The 7,661-nt window shown below is 45.2% G+C and overlaps 2 non-coding genes across 2 annotated transcripts; one reads left to right on the forward strand and one right to left on the reverse strand.

The window, feature by feature from the left end:
- Positions 1–502: 502 nt before the first annotated feature.
- LOC140509408 (U1 spliceosomal RNA) lies at positions 503–666 on the forward strand. Its single transcript, XR_011968732.1, has one exon. It is a non-coding gene; the product is annotated as a U1 spliceosomal RNA (small nuclear RNA).
- A 4,017-nt stretch (positions 667–4,683) lies between these two features.
- LOC140509421 (U1 spliceosomal RNA) lies at positions 4,684–4,847 on the reverse strand. Its single transcript, XR_011968740.1, has one exon. It is a non-coding gene; the product is annotated as a U1 spliceosomal RNA (small nuclear RNA).
- Between the last annotated feature and the right edge of the window lie 2,814 nt (positions 4,848–7,661).

The raw sequence follows: 7,661 nt of genomic DNA on the forward strand, positions 1-7,661 counted from the left end.
GACGGGAAGGAGGAAGGGGCCGGGAAGGGGCCCCGCTGCCCTGGAGGCGTGAGCTCTGACGGGCTGGGTTCCAGGCAAGGCCAAAGCGAAGGCGAAGTAGAACCAAAGCCAGGCACCTGGCCTGACGTGTTAGGCTGAGGAGGCTGGAGGCTGGAGGCTGGCGCGGGTTCCCGTTCCTCTGCTTCCTGTCCTAGTTAAAAGTTCCTCGGAACAGCCACTAGATGGCGGTGTCCGTTCGCTCAGGCGTGGTGTGTGACGTCATAAGAGGCAGGGCGTATGCAGATGAGGGGACTTCCGGTCCCGGTTTCTCCGATCGGTTCCTGCGTCTGGAAAACAGTGATTTCGGTGGGTTCGGAGAGGCGTAGCGCCTTTTTTCTGTTGAAAGCGCATGTAGTTCGTGTGTGTGTAACGTGTTGTATGGGACGCGGAAGCGCCGCGTGAGTAGGCGTGAGTTAGGAGTGGGAGTGTGTTGGGGGAGAGGGCGCGTGGGGGAAGGCGGAGCATACTTACCTGGCAGGGGTGATTCCATGATCACGAAGGTGGTTTCCCCAGGGCGAGGCTTATCCATTGCACTCCGGATGGGCTGACCCCTGCGATTTCCCCAAATGCGGGAAACTCGACTGCATAATTTGTGGTAGTGGGGGACTGCGTTCGCGCTCTCCCCTGACCTTTTTCGTCTTAACAACAGAACAGTTTAGTGTAACAGCTTGAAGGTAAAGTTTTCGACAGGGTAGTGCTTTAGGTTCTATCTGAAGTGCTGTATGTCTTTCACAGTGGAAGGTGTTTTTCTATTGAAAATGCACATGTCTAGGTGGTAAAAGTCAGTACGAATTTTGATCGTGGCAAAAAAGAGACTTCTTGACTAAGACTGCATTACAAATTTATGCATCGTAAATTGGTAATTTTGTAGAGAATAAATAGTGGCTCATACAGTCAAAAGCAAACAATTTTTCCAATTCTCAAAGATTAAGATCTGAAAAAAAAAACCCCAAGCTTGCAGGGCATTTAGATTGCCGTTAGCCGATTGTGGAAGAGCTGAAAACTTGTGATATATAGTTTACTTTCACTACTTTAATAAACATTTCTAAGCATCCCAGGCACTACCTAGTTCAAACTGCAACATTGCAGAGAAAACTTTGAAGGCTTTAAGCACTCTGATCAATGCAATAATAAGCCATATCGCTTAGAGGACCTATGATGAAATATGTTCTCCCATCTCCTGATGAGCTACGATCATTTATTAAGCACCTACTATACACAAGTCGGGAGACAGCTAAGTTAGCTCAGTAGGTAGAACCTGAAGTCAGGAAGACCTAAATTCAAATGCAGCCTCAGACACTTTCTAGTTGTGTGACCTTGAATATATCGTAACTTTTGTTTACCTTAATCCACTGGAAAAGGAAAAGGCAAATTACTCCAGTATCTTTGCCAAGAAAACCCCATGGACAGCATGTTCCACAGGATCACGGGACTAAAGGACTGAGGACGATAAATACCAACGAACACTGTGCTAAACATTGGGAATAAGAGACAAAAGACATGCCATTAAGGAGTTCACAGTCTAATGGAAATGACAACAAAGGTGATAAATACAGGTTCAGAGATAAACATTTTTGAAAGTGGCCACTGTATGGATTCATTTTGCTTGACGGTGCTTATTTGTTACAAGGGTGGGTTTTTCCTTTCTTTTTGTTTTTAATTTGGATGGGTGTAAGGGAAAGGGAAAGTTACTAATAACGTCCAAAAAAAGGGACATTGTAACTTTTTTTTTAGTGCACAGAAGAGAATTAAAAGAAGTTAGAAGGAAGCATATATGAGAAGGGTAGTTTTGAAATAAGTGTAGTGTATACCTTTTTTTTTTTTGAGTGGGGGAAGGCAAGGCATTTGGGGTTAAGTGACTTGCCCAAGGTCCCATGGCTAGTGTCAAATGTCGAGGTCAAATTTGAACTCAGATCCTCCTGACTTCAGGGCCAGTGCCCTATTCATGGCACCCCCTAGTTGCCCCAATATATCTTTTTTTAAGCAAGTAGTATGACATGGAGATTTATAGTTTCATTTAGAATCCTAATTTTTTTTTGCTTTTCCCAGACAGCTAGTTTAGTACAATGGAAGACCAGAATTCAAATCCAGTCTCAGATATAGTGGCTGTGTGACCCTAGGCAAGTCATTTCAATTTCCTCATCTTGAAACAGGGATAATAAAAGCATCTATCTCCTAGGGTTATTGTGAGGATCAAATAAGATAATACTTGCAAAGTACTTAGTACAGTGCCTGATACACAGTAAGCACTTAACCAATACTTGTTTTTCTGTGTGTATGAAAAGGCTATTTGATGTTTACTAAGAAAATAAGACAAAGAAAAAAGGAATCTTTTGAGCATGCTTCACTACTCTGGTGCAGATGCTGCCTGGGACTGGCTTTTAAGCTACTTTCCCACCATTTCTATACTTTCAATAAAATAATCTTTCTCTTGTTAGGGGGACACCCCCTTCCTTAACTGTCCTTGCTAGGCTGAGACAAAACGAAGCTCCTGAAAGTAATCTTTCCAATTGTTAGAGAACAACAGAATGCAGAGAGAGCAAAAATGATTTAGTTTCTAGCCTGTGTGCAGTAAAAAAAAAAAAAAAAAGTCTCCAAAACCACAGGGGTGCAAATCAGTTCACTGCAATCCAATGAAATCTCTGTGCCTAGTATTATACGTTACAAGTATAGGTAGGGTTGTATTCTGCCACTCTTTCCTCCTCTCAACAATCCTAGCCCTAAAAGATGCACAATAATTTGTATGCTTTAAAAAAAAAAATTGACATAGCTAAATTCACCTTTCATTCACTGGGGTGCCCACTGAACTCAAGCAACATCAAAATCTCAACCTTTCTTCTGCTTCATAGTCTACCAACCAGTTCTAGATCTTAGGGTTACATTCTTTGAGAGAAATTCAGTTTAGCAACAGTGGACAACCACACTAGCTCTTATCCCTCCAACTTCTGCTACCTGCTTATTTCCTTATCTTATTATCCTTATCCTCTATCTAGATTCTTCAAGGGGTATCATTTCATTTTTTTCCTCATAAAGTAATTGAAATGCATTACTCATTAATGAGTTTTAAGCTCCCACCTAATTTATAAATAAATGGAAGAAACCATTTTTTTTCCTTTGCCATAAACTTTTGGTCTTCAATATCTTACCCAAGTTTGTTAGACTAAAGTCATATAATTTATGAACAACGTAACCTCTTGAAGTATTTCAACAATGTGAGAACTCTGAGAAAGTTCACCTTAGGCCAGGCCCAGAACTGTCACCTACCTACTTCTCAGAGAGACAGGTACTAGCCCTCAACTAGTTGCTCAGGATGGCAAACTCCATAGCATATCTTTTTGACAGTTAAGGGGCTCAAGTGCTTTCAGTCTCTTCTGGATGACTGTGAAACTATCACCAAAATTTTCTGTTTGTCTCTGTCACACACACACACACACACACACACACACACACACACACACACACACACACACACACACACACACCCTATCTCTTCAAGAGTGGCTATTTAAACTAATTACATATATGATATACTTGCAAACTTCCTCAAGTGCACTTAAGTACGATTGTACTTAGAAATAAATAAGAATGTGTACTTACCAGACAACAGGGAAAATATGCAATTAGCCCTTACTGTTTAACCTTTGCCTTTTTCGAATGTAGTTGCCGATGAAAACTCCATTAGGACACATCTCTACATTCCAAGAAGCATAAATCTCTGAAAGAGATTCTAGGAAGAAAAGTTACAGAAATATCATAGCCAAGTTTAAAAACTCCCAGGTTAAAGAGTTCAGGCAACAAGAGAAAAAAAATCCTGTGGGGAAATGATCAGGATTTCGCAAGATCTAGCAACATCTTAGCTAAAAGACTATTATAGGTCTTAGAATATTATATTTAGAATAGCAAAGGACCTGGGGTTACATCCAAGAATAACTTACCCAGCAAGGTTAAATATAATCCTGAACGGAAAAAAAAGGATATTTGATGACCTGAAAGACTTTCCACTATTTGTAACAGACCAGAATTCAATGGAAAATTTGATATAAAAGATCCAGAATATAATGAAGTCATTAAAGACTAATAATTAAGCTGTTTACTTGATATATGAAAACGTTATTAATAATTAGTTATTGTTGCTGCCTTCCAGTGGTATAGTTGTGCAGGCCTGGTTTACCTGTCCACATTTTTCCAGGATTACCTGAAATCCTCTCAGAGGACCTTAAGTGGCCAGAAGGGCCAAATGTTGAGCAGGCCTACTCTAAACCAACGTAACTTGAAAGAAAGGTTGGGGCTGAGTTATGTATGCTGAGAGGTTAAAAAGAGAAATAATCCCACAAAGACTGGGCCTGAGAAGAATACAGAAAAAGCTGGTGGAGGACTGATAATATTTTTTTAAAAAATTATGTTCTTTCTCCGAGAGACTTCGAAAGACTGTAAGCAGGAAGCAGCAGTAAAACAAAATTAACAAACACTTGTATACTGATTCACGTAATACGTAAAGCAAGAATCACTCTTGTCGGTGTTCCACTACACTATAACAAGTACGCGTAGTATTTACACTCAAACCTAACGCATATAACGACCTTCTCTCCCCAGCTTCAAATACAGGCAAAAGACTCATCACTCTATTGTTAAGACGAAAAAGGTCAGGGGAGAGCGCGAACGCAGTCCCCCACTACCACAAATTATGCAGTCGAGTTTCCCGCATTTGGGGAAATCGCAGGGGTCAGCCCATCCGGAGTGCAATGGATAAGCCTCGCCCTGGGGAAACCACCTTCGTGATCATGGAATCACCCCTGCCAGGTAAGTATGCTCCGCCTTCCCCCACGCGCCCTCTCCCCCAACACACTCCCACTCCTAACTCACGCCTACTCACGCGGCGCTTCCGCGTCCCATACAACACGTTACACACACACGAACTACATGCGCTTTCAACAGAAAAAAGGCGCTACGCCTCTCCGAACCCACCGAAATCACTGTTTTCCAGACGCAGGAACCGATCGGAGAAACCGGGACCGGAAGTCCCCTCATCTGCATACGCCCTGCCTCTTATGACGTCACACACCACGCCTGAGCGAACGGACACCGCCATCTAGTGGCTGTTCCGAGGAACTTTTAACTAGGACAGGAAGCAGAGGAACGGGAACCCGCGCCAGCCTCCAGCCTCCAGCCTCCTCAGCCTAACACGTCAGGCCAGGTGCCTGGCTTTGGTTCTACTTCGCCTTCGCTTTGGCCTTGCCTGGAACCCAGCCCGTCAGAGCTCACGCCTCCAGGGCAGCGGGGCCCCTTCCCGGCCCCTTCCTCCTTCCCGTCCAGCCCAGCTCCAATCCCACCTTCTGCCAGAAAACCCTTTCCAGCCTGCCCAGCCCCGGAGACGGGCGTTTCAGGACAGCCCCCGCGAGACGCCTCCTCGGTGGGGTGGTCACTTTCGGGGGACCTTGGGGCCCGAGTTGCTTGGGCGGGTCTCTCGTCTAGCGGCACGCAGACGGACCCCTGCCCGCGTCCTTGCCCTGCCCGCCTCCTTGCCCTGCCCGCCTCCTCGCCCTGCCCGCCTCCTTGCCCTGCCCGCATCCTCGCCCTGCCCGCATCCTCGCCCTGCCAGCCTCCTCGCCCTGCCCGCATCCTCGCCCTGCCAGCCTCCTCGCAGCCCCCTCTGTCTGCCTGGCTGCAGCAGCCGCGTCCTGGCCCTTTCGCCTCCCACAGGCCCCACGTCTCTGAACCCTCTTCCCCAGTGCCAAAGGGTCGTAGCGATCGTTCACTAGCACCGGGACGGTCTGGGAGGCTTTTCCACTCCCTCTCATTTCTCGGCTTAGGAAAGCGAGGCTCTTACTCTCCAGGCAGGTGTCAGATACGTGGACACAGGCGGCCGCAGGGTCAGTGCCCGTCGATCGGACTTGAACGGACTGCGATGCTCCCGCCACCTCTCTGGTGAAAGGCAGGAAGGTCCTCGAGGAGGAGGGGGTCATCCCTGAGTCCATGTAGTCCACCTTCTTCCTCAGAAAGGGATCCCTTCCAACAATAGTGATCGACATTGTTCTAGAGAGAGGTGGACAACATCGGTTGGATAGGTATGCCCTTGTTCCCCCACTTTTCAACCTCTGGACGAAGGGATAATGTTAGCATTAAATTCTTTACATTTCCGTTTCGCGTTCACACTTCTCTGGTCCTTATTAATTAATTTAGAAAATACCCTCACTTTGCTGGTCCTAAGGAACTTTACCATTGGCATTATACTGTAACTTTGCCTCAAATAATATATGTTTCAGCGTGAAGGATCTCAGGGCCTTTCACTGAAGGGTGGACACCCCGCCTCTCCCCCGACTGCCCATTTCAGGCATGGAGCCCATGCACCAAGACTTTCCATGCTAGCGGCTGCTGTTCTCTCCGTGTGAGTAGCTGTGGAGATCGTTAAAGCTCTAGAGTCTTTGTGCAGAGTCTTTATCCAAACTCTCCTGCTACATATATGAGGCTTTAAAGTTCCATGATCTTAAAGTTCCATAGATCTTTTAAGATCCATGGACTGTGAAAAACAATCCACAAACATATAAGTTCCTACTATGTGCCAGCATGGGATTAGTTAGGCTCTGGGCACGCAAAAAGAGACACAACAAAACTGTTCTTATCTTAAGGGAGATTACATTCTAACAGAGAAGTTTACAATTTAATGGAAAGTAGATAGTATTATAAAAACAGCGAATGAACCTGTGATTCTGCAAGGCAAGTGAATTCCCTGTACCTATCCAGGGAACTGTTGATATGGATGTATTAAGATTTTACTATGTGTCAGGCACAGTGCTAAGCCTTGGGGATGCAAAGAAAGACAAAAAACCTTGTCCCCATCCTCCAGGTGCTCTCAGCTAATGGGGAGAAAACATGCAAACATATATGTCCATACCAGATAGCTATAGTGTAAAACTAAGGTAATCTCAGAGAGCAGGCACTGGGGGAGAGAGGGAATGGCAGGAGCTATGAAGGAACCTAGAAAGGCATATTGTGTAAATGAGATTTGAGCTAGTTTGAAGGAAGTCAAGGAAGCCAGAAGATGTAAGTGAGGAAGCAAAACAGTCCAGGCAAGGGAGACAGCCCGGAACAGCAAGGAGGCCAGTGTTATTGGATCAAAGAACTGGGACATAAGCAGTTGGTAACACCAGATTGGAGTTCCAGAGGAAGGTTAAGATTGGATGAAAACGTCTGAGGATCCTCTGCATGAAGAGTCATGGGTATTAATGAGATTGTTAAGCTATAAGATATGGAGAGAGAAAAAGAAAAAGGTCAGAGACAGACCCTTGGGATATAGCCCTTCTTAGTGGGAGGGCCTGGTTGAAGTCTCAACAAAAAGAGATTGAGAATGAGGTGTGAAACAGTAGAAAGTGGGGAGGTGGGGGGACAGAGAGAGAGAGAGGGAGAGGGAGACAGAGAGAGGGTTCAGTGTCCCAAAAACCTAGAGAGGAAAGGGCATTCAGGAGAAAAGGGTAATGTCAGAAGCTGTAGAAAGGCCAAAGATAAGGACTGTATCGACAAAGACCATTAGATTGAGCAAATAAGAGATCAATGGTCACTGCTGAGGGTACAGTTTCCATGAATAATGAGGTGGGAAGGTACGGAAGAGAGGGTATGGAAGAAAT

The sequence above is a fragment of the Notamacropus eugenii genome, chromosome 5 (genome assembly GCF_028372415.1).
Source record: "Notamacropus eugenii isolate mMacEug1 chromosome 5, mMacEug1.pri_v2, whole genome shotgun sequence".
NCBI classification, from domain to species: Eukaryota; Metazoa; Chordata; class Mammalia; order Diprotodontia; family Macropodidae; genus Notamacropus; species Notamacropus eugenii.